This window comes from Dendronephthya gigantea, unplaced genomic scaffold (genome assembly GCF_004324835.1).
Source record: "Dendronephthya gigantea isolate DGI-Jeju-01 unplaced genomic scaffold, DenGig_1.0 000066F, whole genome shotgun sequence".
Lineage (NCBI taxonomy): Eukaryota > Metazoa > Cnidaria > Anthozoa > Malacalcyonacea > Nephtheidae > Dendronephthya > Dendronephthya gigantea.
Window position 1 is genome coordinate 26,965 of NW_021163076.1, and position 18,926 is coordinate 45,890.

An 18,926-nucleotide genomic window follows, 5' to 3' on the forward strand; every position below is an offset into this window, starting at 1 on the left:
ATAATAATGCAAAGGTTGAAACATCTAAATGGCATCCTCAAACATATCAAAGTATATACTGTAATATTTGCACGGTAAAGCTACCTAGAACTATTTCGCATATAAAGTTAATCAAAGATCGAAACACCATATTGCTTGTTGGCAATCGACGCCGTCTTGGTTGATTTAAAAAAAAACACGTGGCATGCGTATATATATATAATTTATATTCTACATTCTTTGTGGTATTGAGCCAGAGACTGTAAAGTATCCATAATGTTAGACGTTTCAAACAAACAAGAGAAAAAAATTACTCGATTGTTTCGCTGTAAACAACTGAACAAATCTTAAAATCAACCAAGATGGCGCCTAGTAACGGGTTGCGACATCATGTGCAAGCAAAAATAGTTAATATATGGCAGTTTTTACAAATAGAAACAAATATCACACACAAAATATTACCTATAAACCATCACACAGACGAAATTGTCTAATTAAAGGGCTGACAACATACTGCTCCTGACTTTCGTACTTTGTTGCTGAAAAGGCACACTTGGTTGCAATTTGTTGAATCGGTAAAAACCTAGATGTTCCACCTGGGATCAAGTGGGTTTTGCTTGTCACACGGAGAGGGTTTAGGTTTGCAAAGGGACCGGATATTGTATAAATGTACCACGTTACACATGCAAAGACATGCTTTTTGCAAACTCCATTGACAAACATCGAATGACAAAAATAGAAGTCAACAGTGCCAAAACTCTTCGTGGTGCTATCTTGGTTTATGCCCCCATCACTATTTGGCCATGAAGCAAGAACTCCTGTAGATCGTTTGCTACGATGTGCCATTTTGGAACCGAATTGAGTCTGGTAAATGCTTACTGTTCCGTATTTCGTTATTGTCTTGCTTAAATTACTTTTGATGATTTCTACATCAGGAATCATTGCCTTGTAAACTTCCAGTAGAATACATAGATCATCATTATCCAGTAAGCTTTCCTTACAATGTGTTGGTAGAGATAATGCACTTAAATTACTCCTATTGGCTGCATGAAGTGGCATCTTTTCACAAATTTGAAAATATTCTAAGAAATTGGAAAATGAAGGCGTCTCGCAATCATTCTGCCAAACATCGTCCCTAGTGAGTTTCAAAGAAGCCATAATGTCGTGAAAGAAGGGATTATATGTAGCACATAATGAAAATTTCACCAAGTAGTCTGGAGGTAACGATCTTTCTCATTAGCTGCAGCTCAATAGACCTATTGTTGGTAATAATACTTCCAACGATCCCATTGTAACGTTCGAAGCTAAAGCACCAAAAGCTGTGAATGGGTCTATAATCTAGAATGACATCTTTGAGATGGCAGTGAAGGTGCATATTTGGTGTTACTGCTTTGTTTCCATAGAGTTCTTGAAAATTTTTGCAGAACTTTAACAGCATGCCATCTGCCATGACAATGTTGTCTTGACTGAGCACCGGTTTGCAAAGATAGCCACATGCCAACACAAATGCTTGCCAACACTTTAAATGTTCAGCTTGCAGTGTATCTTTCAGTGCATACATAGAGTAGACTAATGTCCAATTCTTCCATTGTTCTGCCGTGTACGAACCATGGTTAGACGAGATATTCTTTCGCAAACGTCCCATCTCTGGTGGCACCTCCATCTTAGCCAACCTTTCTTCAATTTGTTTTAATTGCTGTTTGGAAAGATTGCCTTCGGAGACCCATAACTTAAAAATATGTTTTGCAGTTCCCAGAAAGAGGTTGTGCATTGGATCTATTGCACAAAATCTAATTACATCGAAATACTCCAAGTCAAGCAGGGCACTGTAATAATTTATTCCAACCTTTTTAGACAGCTTAACAATTTTTGACTGCGTTTTAATTTTCCGAAGCTTCTCTGCACTCCTTCTGTGATCTGCATTTGTCCGGCGAACCCAGCTATCACGATCAAATCCTGAATAATCGCATTTCTCCCAAATGATCCAGGAAATCTCTTCTTACATTTGGACTAACCAAATTCTCCACTGTGTCCTTTCAAGCTACACAACTTTCTCGATGCTGGGATATCGGATGATGTGCGCAACAATGCTGCTTGAAATGTGAGTGCCACAACAGTGAGACTTGATGGCAGTCGTACACCTTTCCATAGTGCTTTTAGCTCTACAACTGCCGGTCGTAGAAATTCGTTTAGGTTTTTTGGTTCGTGCTCCATGGATGGAACTATGCCAACAACGATTACATTTTCCCACTTAAACCTCTCACTGCGGGGTAAATTAAGAAGCACCAAATACAAAACACCGACAGAATAATCTTTTCTATGTTTCATTGGTTGAAAATAATCAAAATTTAACATTAGACCATAGTTTCTTGGAGCATTCAAAAAATCTTCACCGTAAAAACGTTTGAAAATCTTTCCACAATTGGCCATGGTATACATCCGTTAGAACATCATTATAATTGCCACTTGTTCCACTTGATCTCCATTGCTCACACTTTTCCACAAATCCAGGTTTTTTTACCATCTTTTTCAAGGTATTTATAATACTGTTATAGCAGTAATAATGCAATGGATAAAATTTGGTTACATTGTCCTTCAGTGTAACTTTTTTGACCAATTGGGTATTGCAAACGTGACTTTTTCCTCTGGAATATAGTTTATTCGAACATCGCTTGAAAAAATACTGACCACTCCTATCAACTAAACATTATCCATATTCATAACACTTGTAACACTTTGGGCAAACAACATATTTGGTAAAATCATCCCTGTCGATTTCTAGAAACTTCCTTAGCATATACAATGACGTTGGAAAAACCGCAATGAGCTCTTCGATAACAGAATCTGAAACGTGGATGTTCAGTGCACGGAAGAACTGAAACAGAAACTTTAATAACCATGCCAGCCCACTATCACTTATGTGACAGATACTCTGCCAAATAAGCAAGAAATATAAAAGCCACTGCAACAAAGAGGTGACAAAATGCAGTTTACTGCGCTTCCTTTCAGGAGTAGGGAGTGGTGGAGGTGAAGAGATATCCTGATCAAGTAACTCTCCTGGTATGTCTTTCCAAACTTCGTCTTCAGAGTCTTCAATCTCTCTGTCATTGTCTTGGTCACTATCTTGATCGTTGTCTCCAATCGACGCTTGAAGAATTTTCAGACTGCAAACAAAAGTAATGTTCTCGTCATACAAAGATTAGTTTAAGAAAACAATACTAATATTTTCCTTGCTGATTAGCTTATTTTACTGCAAATAACTAGTGCAAATGCTAACGTTATCTACAAATATCTGGTAAAAATGTAGTTCCTTAGCATTGCTTTTAAGTACATGTGGGCCTGTTTGTTTGTTTGCTTGTACACTAAACTTTTTATCGTTATACGTGTAGATCGATCGTAGTCATTTACGTGTAATATTCAAGGATTCTAGCTAAAGGAGATGTACAATCCAAGTGATGTATATATACAATATTAAGACCTAACCAGGAACGGTTGCGAAGAATGCAACACTAGGTCCTCTGGCAGGAATCGAACCTGCGGCCCTGTGATTGTGGTGCAGTGCTTTAACCAACTGAGCTTAGGTCTACAGGCAAAATATTCCAGTCATTTAGTGCACAATTTATCAAGTTCATTGTTCCCCATTTAGTTGCAGCTCGTTCCTTGCGCGTGGTACTGTATCTTTTGTTCGCGTATTGTAATTATGAATGTCAGTTCCTCTAACTACCGCATAGTTTCAGTCAGGGTCGTGAGTAAGATCGAATATAAAAACACAACGCTGTAATTTTCCTTTAGTAGAAAGATCTAACCAATTCAGTTTCGACAAAGCTTCACTTGATGAGGAGCGCAGTGGTGGTTTATTTTGCAGAATTTGTATTGAATTCATTAATGTTGTTCTTATCACTAAATATATTGCTAGCATACTCTAATATAGGTGTGAACATTGTTGAGATATACAATTTCCTTGTATAAATGGGTAGCAGATGCTTCAACCTTTTTAGAACACCCAACCTTTGTGCGACTTTACTCTGAATCTTTACTCTGAATATGAGTATGCCATAAAGTAGGGTGTACAGTATGGAATCTGAATCTGATCACTATGATTATGCCATGAAGTAGGCTGTTTTATTATTGTAACCAAGTTGCACTGCCTGTTAATGAGTTAATGCTGTCAACCTCATTCACATGAATTGCAATATACTGCATCTTAGGGGCTGTTTATATGGAAGCCGGGCTGGCCTGCTTAGCAAGACAGCCCGGTAACCGGGATAAATTTGTCGTGTGTTTATATGTGAAAATTTCATCCCGCTTGCCGGGACAATTTTGTTGTTTTGACATTGTTTTGACAGTTGTTAACAATACCTTGCGGCGGCATCTTTGAACTTTCATCCCGGCAACCGGGCCAGCCCAGTCAGTGTGCGTTTATATGGAGAATTTTCATCCCGGTAAGCGAGATCTCGCCTCTTTTAAGCGAGATCTCGGCAAGCGGGCCAGCTCGTTTGTCCATATGAACGGAAATACATTTTTACTATAAATTCTACTACGCGGCGAGATCTCGCTTAGCGGGCTGTCTCGCTAAGCGGGCCAGCCCAACTGCCATATAAACAGCCCCTAAGAGACTTTGATGAGTTTGATCTGCAATATTTACTTGAAATATGTCTCCTTAGTCTACCTATTATTTGAAATATGTCTCCTTAATCTACCTATATCTATCTAAAAACTAAAGTTACAATAGCTGCTGTCAAACTCATTTATCATTCATAATGATTGGAAATACATTGGAAGAAGTTACATTACATATTACTTTGACTAACCAGACCAGAAAGTTCAAACTTGGGTTTGAGCTAACACATAGCAAATTGTGATTTACTAGTATTTGTTTTCACATTTTGCTATTGAATGCCTTTTCATATATAATAATCACCACCTAAAAATTCACTATTTATGTCAAAACACAAGAATAACTACAGTATATACAGTATAGGTACAAATTTGCAATTCACTTTAAAATATTTAATTTGAACTTTTGTTCAAACATTTAATTGTAAAGAGTACTTCATCCAATTTATTTTATTTTATTTCAAAACACCTATGTAGCAAGGCTTCTGGCTTCATTATTATTTTAAACTCGTCTCAGTGTTGAAATTGAAAGAAGTTCTCCTAATTATGTTTAAACTTACTGTATATATACTGTCATATAAAGTCACAGTACCTCATTTTGATGGTCCAGGTTGTTTTCAGATACATTTAAAAGGGAGGTTTTGTTAAATGCATCATCAATGGTGACTAGAAAAAAGTTAATAAGATAGAAATTAAATTAAATTTTAACAGACACAGATATTTTTCAGTTCACTCCCCATTTGGGGCTTTTCAGTGACCGATTACATCAATTCAAGTATTACTCTTAGCTATATATATGTTTAACCTAGACCATCTATATTTACAACAATTGTGTTATTACTGTCCTAATCTGTTTATCCTGAGCTTTCTAAGTGGTATGGACGTAGACATTGCCTTTGAGAAAACAAGAGCTTTTGATCGGTGAATATTTTTTATAAAATCAGAAAAAAATATTCCTTTTGGGAAAATTAATGAGAACATTGGAATAATTTTCTATGAATAAATCAAATGGAGGCCAGGACACGAAGTATTCCAAAGAGGTCACCTATCCAAGTACCAACTTCGCCTGACTTGTTTAAACTTTGGGGATCAGAAAAGAATCAGTGCTTTTCAAGTGGTATGGACGTAGACATTGCCTTTGAGAAAACAAGAGCTATTGATCTACGAATATTTTTGTATAAAATAAAAAAAATATTCCTTTTAGGGAAATTGAGGAGAACTTTGGAATAATTTTCTATGAATAAATCAAAAGGAGCTTATGACACGAAGTATTCCTAAGAGGTCACCCATCGAAGTACCAACTTCGCCTGAACCAGTGCTTTCCAAGTGGTATGACGTAGACACCTTGTTTGAGGAAAGAAGAGCTTTTGATCTATAAATATTTTTGGGGAAAGTTAAACAAAAATATTCCTTTTGGGCAATTGATGAGAACATTGCAATAATTTTCTATGAATAAATCAAAAGGAGCCTATGACACGAAGTAATCCCAAGAGGTCACCCATTCAGGTAGTAACTTTGCCCGATTCGTTTTAACTTTGATGATCAGACGAGAACCTGTGCTTTCCAAGTGGTATGGACGTAGACATTGCACTTGCAAAAACAAGAGCTTTTGATCTATGAATATTTTTGGGCAAAGTTAAACAAAAATATAGTACTTAGATGCGTGATCTCTTAGAAATATTTCGTGTCGTAGGCTCCTTTTGATTTATTCATAAAAAATTATTCCAATGTTCTCATCAATTTGCCCCAAAGGAATATATTTTTTTTATTTTATCCAAAAATATTCATAGATCAAAAGCTCTTTTCTCGAACGCATTCCCTATGTCCATACCACTTGGAAAGCACAGGTTCTCGTCTGATCACCAAAATTAAAAAACAAGTCGGGCGAAGTTAGTACTTGGATGGGTAACCTCTTGGGAATACTTCGTGTCGTAGGCTCCTTTTGATTTATTCATAGAAAATTATTCCAATGTTCTCATCAATTTGCCCTAAAGGAATATTTTTTTTTACTTTTTTCCAAAAATATTCATAGATCAAAAGCTCTTGTTTTCTCGAAGGTAATGCCTATGTCCATGCCACTTGGAATGCACAGGTTCTCGTCTGATCACCAAAGTTAAAACAAGTCGGGCGAAGTTAGTACTTGGATGGGTGACCTCTTAGGAATATTTCGTGTCGTAGGCTCCTTTTGATTTATTCATAGAAAATTATTCCAATCTTCTCATCAATTTGCCCAAAAGGAATATTTTTGTTTAACTTTCCCCAAAAATATTCATAGATAAAAAGCTCTTGTTTTCGCAAAAGGTAATGTCTACGTTTATACCACTTGGAAAGCACAGGTTCTCATCTAATCACTAAAGTTAAAACAAGTCGAACAAAGTTAGTACGTGGATGGGTAACCTCTTGGGAATACTTCATGTTATACGCTCCTTTTGATTTATCATAGAAAATTATTCCAACGTTCTTATCAATTTGCCCGAAAGGAATACTTTTTTTTAATTTTATCCAAAAATATTCATAGATCAAAAGCTCTTGTTTTCTCAAACAAGATGTCTACGTCCATACCACTTGGAAAGCACTGATTCTTGTCTGATCCCCGAAGTTTAAACAAGTCAAACGAAGTTGGTACTTGGATAGGTGACCTCTTTGGAATACTTTGTGTCGTAGGCTCCTTTTGATTTATTCATAGAAAATTATCCCAATGTTCTCATCAATTTTCCCTAAAGGAATATTTTTTTTAAATTTTATCCAAAAATATTCATAGATCAAAAGTTCTTGTCTACGTCCATACCACTTGGAAAGCCCTGGTTCTCATCTGATCACCAAAGTTAAAAGACGTCAGACCAAGTTAGTACTTGGGTCGGTGACCTCTTAGGAATACTTCGTGTCGTAAGCTCCTTTTTATTTATTCAGAGAAAATTATTCCAATGTTCTCATCAATTTCCTTAAAAGGAATATTCTTTTTTGATTTTAACCAAAAATATTCATAGATCAAAAGCTCTTGTTGTCTCAAAGGCAATGTCTACGTCCATACCACTTGGAAAGCACTGATTGTTGTCTGATCTGCGAAGCTTAAACAAGTCAGGCGAAGTTGGTACTTGGATAGGTGACCTCTTTGAGTCGTGGCCTCCTTTTGATTTATTCACAAGGCAAAATCTGAGATTTATTTTCCTTTATGTAAATGTGTAAATGTTGTAAAAGGTACCTTTACACTTTTATAGCGCATGTGTAAATACGAGAATAGGGTTATTTTGCTTTATTGAACATTATACTGCGTATAATTGCTCCTTTAAACTGAAATGTTATGCTCCCTTTTTTATCTACCTTTAACGTTAAAGTGTAAATATTGCTATAGATACCTTTACACTTTTACACCACATGATTGAAATGTTAGATAGCTTTATTTAACATTATCACAGAATTAATGGTAACATTTTGGTATAGGCCTTTTTTAACGTTTAAACTTCATCGTTTAATATAGTATAAGTAATGATTCGTCTAACACCTTTACACTTCATGATTAAATGCAAGCAAAAGTAATTTTAATATCTTTACACCTTTACGTTAAATCATAGTTAAATTACCGTAAGGATTCGCTTTACACTCCCTGAGTAAATGCGAGTAAAAGTCATTTTAATATCCTTACATCTCATCGTTAAATGACCGTAAAGATTCGCTTTACGTCTTTACACTCCATGAGTAAATGCAAATAAAGTCGGTAAAGATCATCACACTATAAAACCAGTAAAGCCAACTGTTGCTCTTCACTGCTCTTAAGATGGCGTATTTCAATATGAGTAACCGCGAGGCGAAGAGAGCGGAAATACAGACAAGCATATTGTTGACAACTTTGGAAGCCAAGACTTTAAACTGTTGCCAGAATTCAAAAGCGTTCGTAAAAACTTTTGTAGCTTTTAAACAAGGAATTTTTTTTTTCAACATGAATTCTGGGTCTTCTCAAGATTATATATTTTGCTCGCATTGTAACAACTATGTTTCGGAGTCGACATTTAGGCGACACATGGATGTTGTTAGAAGAACTGGGTTTAGATCAGATATCGCACAAGGAATGAAAGAACGCTTCGCAGATGGTGAGATTTCTGACTTGTCGTCCAAATCTGAGAGCGAACAAGGACCAAATACTGACTATTTTCATTCACAGGGTATGTGGTGCATTGTGTTTTAATATTTGTGTTTTGTTTTGTTGTATTCACTGGTTGTATTATACGCCTATCATATATGCCCCATGTTGGGGAGGGGGGAGCCCCCGGGCAATTTGACATTTGCAACTTGTCTTTTGTCAATTTCCCAATCCTAGGCTCAAGTCATTGGTCAATATTTCCCTCCCCAAATCAAAAAAATAGACTACTAATAACAGGTTATAGATAAATACAAATATTTTCTCACCTTTATTCAATCCATATTGTCAGAAATTGAGCTTCAAAGTCTTTCATGTGAAATTGTGAATTGAGAAAACTGTGATTTATTACTGCGCACGCTCAGCTGGAAAACCATTGCTAGTTCCTAGTGTTTTAAATATTGAAAATGGCAGCTATGTCCAATCTTCCCACCCTGGTTCATGTCAGTGTTGTCAAAATCTTTACCCACGTAGCACAGCGACAATCAATTTCCCTGGGGTTAACCCCCCAACCCTGGGGCTTAACGTTGATAGGTGCATTACATGTTTTGCATTTGTGAATAAACATTGACATCATCTGTTTGATATATTAATCATCAACATTAAATAATTAATAAACATGGTGACCACAAATCAAAACACATATACATAGTTTATAATTAATGGGTTAAAGAATTTTGCGATTTTCTAATTATAATTTTTCACCATGGCATGGACCTGCAGACTATACACATATATATATATATATATATATAGGTATACGTATACATATACGTATACGTATACATATACGTATACATATACATATATACACATATACATATACATATACACATATATACCTATGTACGTATGTACGTATGTGTGTATGTACGTATGTATGTATGTATCATATATATATATATAGTATCATCCGGCCTGTATGGACTGAACAAGCTCAGTAAGTTTTTTATTTTCAACATACTTTTTATCCAGAACAAACAACATTCATTTCTTTAGAAAAAACTTTCAGAGCTCCTATTACTTTGTTTTCCAACAGAAACTTCAATAACTTGAGCAGAACTTTGCAGCACCATGACACTGTTTATTTTAACGATAAAGCAATACAGTGCTGAACTGAGCACTGCTGTGTCTGTTCAAAATGTTCTTTCAATTTTTTATTAAATAATATGAAAGATGAAGAGAAATTCAATTCAAACAGTGCACACAACTTTTGCAAGTTTTTAGTGTTTGGAAATGATCTGTTTATTGTCTTAGATCAATCTTGAGCACTCCATATTGTAGGTTATCAAAGGAATAACTATAGAATACCCCGCCATCGAAGCAATGGCTTTGATCTAACGAGCCTACAGCCTACGCCCCTTTTATACATAAATTTTAGCTTATGCGCCACAGCCCTACACACTTAGCTTCTCGCTTATTGGCCTACACGCCTACTGGCCTACTTGCCTATTGGCCTACTGGCCTACTCGCCTACACCGGCTAAAAACATAAAACTTTGGTGGTGCAGTGGGGCTTTGGTGGCGCAGTCATCAGAGCAAGCACCTTTCACCTCGATTCTCTTGTTGCCCACTTAACTCATGTGAAAAGAGTACATCAACACTCTGCTGTAAGTCGTGGGTTCTCTCTGGGCACTCTATTTTCCTCCCACAAGGAATGTGACAAGAGTGGGTTAGGGTATAAACAGATTAGGACAGTAATAACACAATTGTTGTAAATATAGATGGTCTAGGTTAAACATATATATAGCTAAGAGTAATACTTGAATTGATGTAATCGGTCACTGAAAAGCCCCAAATGGGGAGTGAACTGAAAAATATCTGTGTCTGTTAAAATTTAATTTAATTTCTACCTTATTAACTTTTTTCTAGTCACCATTGATGATGCATTTAACAAAACCTCCCTTTTAAATGTATCTGAAAACAACCTGGACCATCAAAATGAGGTACTGTGACTTTATATGACAATACAGTAAGTTTAAACATAATTAGGAGAACTTCTTTCAATTTCAACACTGAGACGAGTTTAAAATAATAATGAAGCCAGAAGCCTTGCCACATAGGTGTTTTGAAATAAAATAAAATAAATTGGATGAAGTACTCTTTACAATTAAATGTTTGAACAAAAGTTCAAATTAAATATTTTAAAGTGAATTGCAAATTTGTACCTATACTGTATATACTGTAGTTATTCTTGTGTTTTGACATAAATAGTGAATTTTTAGGTGGTGATTATTATACAGGGTGTATCAAAAAAAAGGTAATCCAACTTTGGTGCGCTATTGTACGTGAACTACTCATTCTATTAACGAATTTTTTTCACATTCCGAAAGGATATGCTTTTAACTATCGAATGACATGTTTTTGATACCAAATGGTGAAAAAATGAGCAAATAGGAGGCTGATAAAAATTGTTAGTCGAAATCGCATATTTTCACCTCTGAGAGTTGGGACTAAAACCATTGAAAATTAACTCTCTTTGGGACTTTTGCTTTTGAATAAACTACCTGCATATGCATATTAAGTAGGAATAAGGAGAACATTCCAAGCAATGCGGCATAAAACCAGTGCAAGCTGTGACATGCTCATGATTAATTGTTTTTTTCTTTTGTTATGCACTGCTTTAATTAGGCTCAAAGGTGAAAATATGCGATTGCGACTAACATTTTTTATCAGCCTCGTATGTGCTCACTTTTTCACCATTTGGTATTAAAAACATGTCATCCGATAGTTAAAAGCCTGATCTTTCCGAATGTGAAAACAATTCGCTCATAGACTGAGTAGTTCACGTACAATAGCTTGTTGAAGTTGGATTACCTTTTTTTTGATACACCCTGTATATGAAAAGGCATTCAATAGCAAAATGTGAAAACAAATACTAGTAAATCACAATTTGCTATGTGTTAGCTCAAACCCAAGTTTGAACTTTCTGGTCTGGTTGCTTAGTCAAAGTAATATGTAATGTAACTTCTTCCAATGTATTTCCAATCATTATGAATGATAAATGAGTTTGACAGCAGCTATTGTAACTTTAGTTTTTGGATAGATATAGGTAGATTAAGGAGACATATTTCAAATAATAGGTAGATTAAGGAGACATATTTCAAGTAAATATTGCAGATCAAACTCATCAAAGTCTCTTAGGGGCTGTTTATATGGCAGTTGGGATGGCCCGCTTAGCGAGACAGCCCGCTAAGCGAGATCTCGCCGCGTAGTAGAATTTATAGTAAAAATGTATTTCCGTTCATATGGACAAACGAGCTGGCCCGCTTGCCGAGATTTCGCTTAAAAGAGGCGAGATCTCGCTTACCGGGATGAAAATTCTCCATATAAACGCACACTGACTGGGCTGGCCCGGTTGCCGGGATGAAAGTTCAAAGATGCTGCCGCAAGGTATTGTTAACAACTGTCAAAACAATGTCAAAACAACAAAATTGTCCCGGCAAGCAGGATGAAATTTTCACATATAAACACACGACAAATTTATCCCGGTTACCGGGCTGTCTCGCTAAGCAGGCCAGCCCGGTCAGTGTGCGTTTCAGCCCTAAGATGCAGCCTCGTACCCAGGCGCTTTATTGGAAAACATAAAGGCTGCATTCAGCGTAATATAGAGATCTGTGGCTGAGATGTGCGAGCGCGCAGGGGTGCTTGGGGAGGACGCGGCAAAGGAAGCGCCTGGCAGAATATGCAACAAATATGGCGCCGGGGGACGACTTATTCATATTTGTAGATGCAAATGAGCAAATTGCCGTACACCCTATCCACCGGGCGGTACATTTGGGGAAGATTTTGTGCAAAAATTCTCACTGCGTTGTATTATTCATCATTTTCGAATATTAAGGCACAAACAGTTATTTACGAGCGCTGAAAGAAGAGAATCTACTCGAATACGCAATGATTTACATCAGATTTAGGTTGCACATTTCTTCCATCTGTTTGACTTTTTTATTAATTTGTTTTTCTTGGGAATCTGTTATTTTAATACCTCCAGAAACACTAAGAATTTTGACTTTGACCTGGTACGTTTTTATCATGCTGAGTTTAATTTGAAAAATTGTTGCAATTTCACATGGTCTTTTGCAAAGCTCATTAGCCAGTTCAATGTTTCCATCATCTAATGCAGCATTAGCAGCAGTTGATTCTGTTCATCTAAGCCATTTTCCATTGCATTAAGTTCATTCTGCATTACAGAAATATTATCATTCTGCATTACAGAAATATTATGGTTTACTACCATGTGGTTTCATTAACAAATTAGTGTAAATAACTGCATTAAATGTTAAAAAAAATTAACTATTGAAACCTATGTAGAGAGTAATTCATTAATATTCCTTTATAACACCAACACTCTTTGGTATACTGTACTGTACATGAAATTAATTCAACTGGTGTACTACAAAGCAAACAATAGACTTAATTCATCCCTACAGCAATATACTTATATACATTACACAATGTAGATGCAGGTTGTGTACAGTATTCCAAGAAATTACTATAATACATGTATAAATTATATTGTTCCATAGTCCTATTTACTCCATTATACTCTCAAAAGGAGATACATATTTTCACATCCAACAACTATTTTCTTTTTTGTAGAATGTGGGAAAATTTCTTTAATTCCCCGAGTCAAAGTATTCTTTTTATTATCAGAATGCCATGTAAACTCATTAATAATGTCTGTTTTTCATGGACATTGGAGTCTTCAGAATTGTCATTAGTCCAACAACCTTTCTAATTCAGAGCATAAATTTGGTAATTTATATCTTCCACTACCTATGAAAAGCACAAATATGTATAATTTATGAATAACAGCCCCAGTTTCTGACAATTGAGTCTTGATATGTAATATGTACTTATGTTTATTCTTAAATTTACACAAACTCCAAGCATTGGGGTTGAAGCATGTTTCCCTGCTGAAATGATTTTTTTCCTTCCTCTTTCTGTGGGGTGCTGGTAACAATCTGACCTGGAGTTTGTTATTGTATATTACTAGTAACAGGCATATAAATTGCAACTTGATAGCATATTTGATATAGAATGAAAATAAAAATGTATTATTGTTTAATTAATATCAATAGAGGAAATATTTAAATCTCAAGGCAACTAAGCACTCACCTCTAACACTCAATTCTTGATTCTTCGATACCAAACGTATACCTTTCCTCCTCCGAGCTTGATGATACTTTTGTAAGGAAATTAAGACGAATTTAATAGTGTTAAATACTGCGCGACTGCATAGTATAAACACAGAGACAGAGGAGTATAGCCATACACTGTTTACGAAACGAGATTTGTCAAAATAGTCGTAAAATAAAAAAATTCAGTATAAAGCTACCTTCAAATGATAGTTCTTGAAACGATCGTTCCAAATCATCCATAATTTTGCTATATTGCAGGTTCAATTCCTCTTCAAAATATATCTACATACTGTCGCGGTGTAGCCTTCACGCATTTATCACTTTTTGCAAAAGTGGGAGCCGGAAATCTGCATATTCTGCCAGGCGCTTCGTTCTCCCGTCGCGTCCTCCCCAAGCACCCCTGCGCGCTCGCACATCTCAGCCACAGATCTCTATATTACTATGAATGCAGCCTTTATGTTTTCCAATAAAGCGCCTGGGTACGAGGCTGCCTAAGATGCAGTATATTGCAATTAATGTGAATGAGGTTGACAGCATTAACTCATTAACAGGCAGTGCAACTTGGTTACAATAATAAAACAGCCTACTTCATGGCATAATCATAGTGATCAGATTCAGATTCCATACTGTACACCCTACTTTATGGCATACTCATATTCAGAGTAAAGATTCAGAGTAAAGTCGCACAAAGGTTGGGTGTTCTAAAAAGGTTGAAGCATCTGCTACCCATTTATACAAGGAAATTGTATATCTCAACAATGTTCACACCTATATTAGAGTATGCTAGCAATATATTTAGTGATAAGAACAACATTAATGAATTCAATACAAATTCTGCAAAATAAACCACCACTGCGCTCCTCATCAAGTGAAGCTTTGTCGAAACTGAATTGGTTAGATCTTTCTACTAAAGGAAAATTACAGCGTTGTGTTTTTATATTCGATCTTACTCACGACCCTGACTGAAACTATGCGGTAGTTAGAGGAACTGACATTCATAATTACAATACGCGAACAAAAGATACAGTACCACGCGCAAGGAACGAGCTGCAACTAAATGGGGAACAATGAACTTGATAAATTGTGCACTAAATGACTGGAATATTTTGCCTGTAGACCTAAGCTCAGTTGGTTAAAGCACTGCACCACAATCACAGGGCCGCAGGTTCGATTCCTGCCAGAGGACCTAGTGTTGCATTCTTCGCAACCGTTCCTGGTTAGGTCTTAATATTGTATATATACATCACTTGGATTGTACATCTCCTTTAGCTAGAATCCTTGAATATTACACGTAAATGACTACGATCGATCTACACGTATAACGATAAAAAGTTTAGTGTACAAGCAAACAAACAAACAGGCCCACATGTACTTAAAAGCAATGCTAAGGAACTACATTTTTACCAGATATTTGTAGATAACGTTAGCATTTGCACTAGTTATTTGCAGTAAAATAAGCTAATCAGCAAGGAAAATATTAGTATTGTTTTCTTAAACTAATCTTTGTATGACGAGAACATTACTTTTGTTTGCAGTCTGAAAATTCTTCAAGCGTCGATTGGAGACAACGATCAAGATAGTGACCAAGACAATGACAGAGAGATTGAAGACTCTGAAGACGAAGTTTGGAAAGACATACCAGGAGAGTTACTTGATCAGGATATCTCTTCACCTCCACCACTCCCTACTCCTGAAAGGAAGCGCAGTAAACTGCATTTTGTCACCTCTTTGTTGCAGTGGCTTTTATATTTCTTGCTTATTTGGCAGAGTATCTGTCACATAAGTGATAGTGGGCTGGCATGGTATTAAAGTTTCTGTTTCAGTTCTTCCGTGCACTGAACATCCACGTTTCAGATTCTGTTATCGAAGAGCTCATTGCGGTTTTTCCAACGTCATTGTATATGCTAAGGAAGTTTCTAGAAATCGACAGGGATGATTTTACCAAATATGTTGTTTGCCCAAAGTGTTACAAGTGTTATGAATATGGAGAATGTTTAGTTGATAGGAGTGGTCAGTATTTTTTCAAGCGATGTTCGAATAAACTATATTCCAGAGGAAAAAGTCACGTTTGCAATACCCAATTGGTCAAAAAAGTTACACTGAAGGACAATGTAACCAAATTTTATCCATTGCATTATTACTGCTATAACAGTATTATAATTACCTTGAAAAAGATGGTAAAAAAACCTGGATTTGTGGAAAAGTGTGAGCAATGGAGATCAAGTGGAACAAGTGGCAATTATAATGATGTTCTAACGGATGTATACCATGGCCAATTGTGGAAAGATTTTCAAACGTTTTTACGGTGAAGATTTTTTGAATGCTCCAAGAAACTATGGTCTAATGTTAAATTTTGATTATTTTCAACCAATGAAACATAGAAAAGATTATTCTGTCGGTGTTTTGTATTTGGTGCTTCTTAATTTACCCCGCAGTGAGAGGTTTAAGTGGGAAAATGTAATCGTTGTTGGCATAGTTCCATCCATGAAGCACGAACCAAAAAACCCAAACGAATTTCTACGACCGGCAGTTGTAGAGCTAAAAGCACTATGGAAAGGTGTACGACTGCCATCAAGTCTCACTGTTGTGCCACTCACATTTCAAGCAGCATTGTTGCGCACATCATCCGATATCCCAGCATCGAGAAAGTTGTGTAGCTTGAAAGGACACAGTGGAGAATTTGGTTAGTCCAAATGTAAGAAGAGATTTCCTGGATCATTTGGCGAGAAATGCGATTATTCAGGATTTGATCGTGATAGCTGGGTTCGCCGGACAAATGCAGATCACAGAAGGAGTGCAGAGAAGCTTCGGAAAATTAAAACGCAGTCAAAAATTGTTAAGCTGTCTAAAAAGGTTGGAATAAATTATTACAGTGCCCTGCTTGACTTGGAGTATTTCGATGTAATTAGATTTTGTGCAATAGATCCAATGCACAACCTCTTTCTGGGAACTGCAAAACATATTTTTAAGTTATGGGTCTCCGAAGGCAATCTTTCCAAACAGCAATTAAAACAAATTGAAGAATGGTTGGCTAAGATGGAGGTGCCACCAGAGATAGGACGTTTGCGAAAGAATATCTCGTCTAACCATGGTTCGTACACGGCAGAACAATGGAAGAACTGGACATTAGTCTACTCTATGTATGCACTGAAAGATACACTGCAAGCTGAACATTTAAAGTGTTGGCAAGCATTTGTGTTGGCATGTGGCTATCTTTGCAAACCGGTGCTCAGTCAAGACGACATTGTCATGGCAGATGGCATGCTGTTAAAGTTCTGCAGAAATTTTCAAGAACTCTATGGAAACAAAGCAGTAACACCAAATATGCACCTTCACTGCCATCTCAAAGATGTCATTCTAGATTATAGACCCATTCACAGCTTTTGGTGCTTTAGCTTCGAACTTTACAATGGGATCGTTGGAAGTATTATTACCAACAATAGGTCTATTGAGCTGCAGCTAATGAGAAAGATCGTTACCTCCAGACTACTTGGTGAAATTTTCATTATGTGCGACATATAATCCCTTCTTTCACAACATTATGGCTTCTTTGAAACTCACTGGGGACGATGTTTGGCAGAATGATTGCAAGACGCCTTTATTTTCCAATTTCTTAGAATATTTTCAAATTTGTGAAAAGATGCCACTTCATGCAGCCAATAGGAGTAATTTAAGTGCATTATCTCTACCAACACATTGTAAGGAAAGCTTACTGGATAATGATGATCTATGTATTCTACTGGAAGTTTACAAGGCAATGATTCCTGATGTAGAAATCATCAAAAGTAATTTAAGCAAGACAATAACGAAATACGGAACAGTAAGCATTTACCAGACTCAATTCGGTTCCAAAATGGCACATCGTAGCAAACAATCTACAGGAGTTCTTGCTTCATGGCCAAATAGTGATGGGGGCATAAACCAAGATAGCACCACGAAGAGTTTTGGCACTGTTGACTTCTATTTTTGTCATTCGATGTTTGTCAATGGAGTTTGCAAAAAGCATGTCTTTGCATGTGTAACGTGGTACATTTATACAATATCCGGTCCCTTTGCAAACCTAAACCCTCTCCGTGTGACAAGCAAAACCCACTTGATCCCAGGTGGAACATCTAGGTTTTTACCGATTCAACGAATTGCAACCAAGTGTGCCTTTTCAGCAACAAAGTACGAAAGTCAGGAGCAGTATGTTGTCAGCCCTTTAATTAGACAATTTCGTGTGTGTGATGGTTTATAGGTAATATTTTGTGTGTGATATTTGTTTCTATTTGTAAAAACTGCCATATATTAACTATTTTTGCTTGCACATGATGTCGCAACCCGTTACTAGGCGCCATCTTGGTTGATTTTAAGATTTGTTCAGTTGTTTACAGCGAAACAATCAAGTAATTTTTTTCTCTTGTTTGTTTGAAACATATTACATTATGGATACTTTACAGTCTCTGGCTCAATACCACAAAGAATGTAGAATATAAATTATATATATATGCATGCCACGTGTTTTTTTTTAAATCAACCAAGACGGCTTCGATTGCCAACAAGCAATATGGTGTTTCGATCTTTGATTAACTTTATATGCGAAATAGTTCTAGGTAGCTTTACCGTGCAAATATTACAGTATATACTTTGATATGTTTGAGGATGCCATTTAGATGTTTCAACCTTTGCATTATTATTCCATTGCAGGTGTTGGGATGGAAGCTGATAAATGGAGATAAATGGACTTAAATCTGTGGCTTAATGAACTTTATAGGTTAAAAAAATACGGTATTTGGAACAAGTGTAAGTGTAATACTTTGATTAGTGTAGTTTATATTGTTTTCAACAGAAAAAAGATGTTTTGAATTTATGAGTATATATAGGTGTTAACCAGCATGAAAATATTAAAAAGTCTATTAAGTTTGTTTTTCGGCAGTTTTATTAATATACAATTGAGTAAAATTTATAAATCGTTTGGTTGAGTGGGCGATTCAGTGCTGGGTAGTGGTCAAGCAATTGACTCTTAGTAATTATGGTAGCACAGATTATTTAGCAATTTGCATGCGTGTACTATAT

The 18,926-nt window shown here is 36.2% G+C and overlaps 1 non-coding gene and 3 pseudogenes across 1 annotated transcript; 3 read left to right on the forward strand and 1 right to left on the reverse strand.

Moving 5' to 3' along the window:
• Positions 1 to 6,061: 6,061 nt before the first annotated feature.
• LOC114530840 lies at positions 6,062 to 6,180 on the reverse strand (annotated as a pseudogene).
• A 233-nt stretch (positions 6,181 to 6,413) lies between these two features.
• LOC114530825 lies at positions 6,414 to 6,534 on the forward strand (annotated as a pseudogene).
• A 124-nt stretch (positions 6,535 to 6,658) lies between these two features.
• On the forward strand, positions 6,659 to 6,777 carry LOC114530824. The gene has a single exon (XR_003687792.1). It is a non-coding gene; the product is annotated as a 5S ribosomal RNA (ribosomal RNA).
• Positions 6,778 to 7,370: 593 nt separating this feature from the next.
• LOC114530845 lies at positions 7,371 to 7,489 on the forward strand (annotated as a pseudogene).
• The last annotated feature ends 11,437 nt before the right edge of the window (positions 7,490 to 18,926 follow it).